Source organism: Capsicum annuum, chromosome 7, assembly GCF_002878395.1.
Source record: "Capsicum annuum cultivar UCD-10X-F1 chromosome 7, UCD10Xv1.1, whole genome shotgun sequence".
Lineage (NCBI taxonomy): Eukaryota > Viridiplantae > Streptophyta > Magnoliopsida > Solanales > Solanaceae > Capsicum > Capsicum annuum.
The window spans coordinates 9,904,932-9,907,209 of NC_061117.1; positions in this window are offsets into that span (position 1 = coordinate 9,904,932).

The window sequence follows — 2,278 nt, forward strand, 5'->3', positions numbered from 1 at the left end:
ACAAATAAAATGGAAAAAACGAGACTTTCAAGTCTCTTGGCCGCTTTGAACATGGGACTTTTAAACCCATTTTCCCTCTTTCGACTCCTCATATCCATGCGCCATTTTAGCCGAGATTGGGCTCTCTTTCGGGACTGACTCAGTGAGATGGGCCTTATTGGACCATTAGGGAATGCAAAAGAGTCCGTTTAGACTCCAACGAATTCACATGCGAAGTAAGAAAAACAAAAGATATTAATACATGACCAATGAAGAAGAAGAGATATATAAAAACATCACATAGGTAATCAAAGGGAGGAAATTCAATTAGTTCATACGTAATCCATAGATAAAATGAGAAATTGTTGTGATCGAAAATAACATAATAAGAAGCAAATCGGGATATAGAAAGTCAAAGAAAAAGGGCATGCTCAATATCAGTGAAGTTAATCAAACACGGCTATCATCAGTACATGGCTAAACGTATATATACCAAAGAAATTTTAAGACTAAATTGATGAAGATCCCCTAATAAGAACAAGCAAATGATGAGAATACATTAGGGTCGGGAATTACAATAACCTCATAAACGACTCACATGTAACGCCGAATAGGAAAAGAACTCCTCTTTTCAAGGAAATAGGACAAGGCTCTTCGTTATATCACTTCTAGAAAATATACAATTTATTAACAAAACTTACTTCGGAATTAACAACTTGGAAAAAACAAATACTGACATATAATGACAACTTAAGCAAGAATCACTTCGACAACTAATAATTTAGTCAACTAACTAAAAATGAATCACTTGGACAACTAAATTTGATAGAAGAATCACTTGGACAACTAACTAAAAAAGAAAATTTTCATATAGAAGAATCACTTGGACAACTAACTAAAAAAGAAAATTTTCATAATCCTACTTAACAGGGGACAGATTATGAAAGAGGCAAATATTTTCTTTCGTTCCCATCATCTCCTTAACAAACCTGCAAGGATTCTCATCAAAACTATCATGAAAGAAATTAAACATGAGACATTTTCTACAAAACCAACAACTCCAATGTTCAGCAAAGCCTTAAACAGGAATCATACGCTCCTACTTATTTAGGCAAAGAGATAACTGTATTAGTGGCACCCTAGGAACTGAAAAGTGACCCAATGAGGTGATATCAAACTAAAACGACAAAGCGAACACTAGGACATGAATTCAACCGAGAACAGCAAGTCAGATTATGAGTAGGAACACGAAATGAAAACAGTAGGTAAATGCTTACCTGATGATATCACAGTTCAAACAATGAATCACAAAACCAAAAGAAGAAAAATAAAGCTAAATCATGGATCAAACAATTATGACAAACAAGTATCCAGATGCAAAAAACACTGGACCTAAAAGGGGAAAACTAGAAATAAAAGGCGAAGTCTTGATGATGCATATACTCATTCAGAAAACAAATAAAGACAGTATTTTTGACATAATAGCACAAAAATTCAACATGAAAACTGATTCAGCGAAATAGCTTAACAATCCAATCACAAACTAATCCTAAGGCTATCATAGACAACTACAACAGACAATCCCAGCCTCATTCATGATAAACAGATAAATATTTCTACAAAGAAAGAGGGGATGAAGCAGGAAGCAACAGAATTAAAAGGGGAAAATGTATGTTTACCTCTTTCGGGGAAGCAAATGCGACGACCAGCTATCAGCAAAATCGTCGCAACCAGAATCTCGCGACGTCGACTACTAACAGAACGTCTTTTTCCTTTTTCCTTTATAGGATTTAAAACCCCTCAGACTTCCAATTAAAATTTTCCTAGAAAATCTTTTCTTTTGAACCAAAGTCTGATTTTTGAACCCAAGAGCCATAGAAATTTTTCTCGAACAAGCCTTTCGAACCCCTTAAAAAATTTTGAACCCAAAAATTTTCAGCCTAAACTTTCAAACCCTTGAAAGAAGAGAAGAGAAAAAAAAACTTTTGAACCTCCCCAAAATCCCCCAACTTAGAACCCTAGAGCCACCAAGAAAAACCAACCCCCCCTCGAGACAGTGAACGAAGCGTCCCTTATATAGCAGATGAATAGGGGTATTTTAGGGACTCAAAAGAAAGGAACCCTAGAATTTGAAATTCAAAAATCTTCCTCCCACAGCCAATCAAAAATGGACGCATCTGTACCTTCGTGGTACAAATTTAACGGATTCAAAATAGATTTAGGAATATCCTTTGATACCCATGACTCAGCTGCTATCTGGAGATTTCTAGAAGCTGTTCGACTGTTCTCATACGAACTC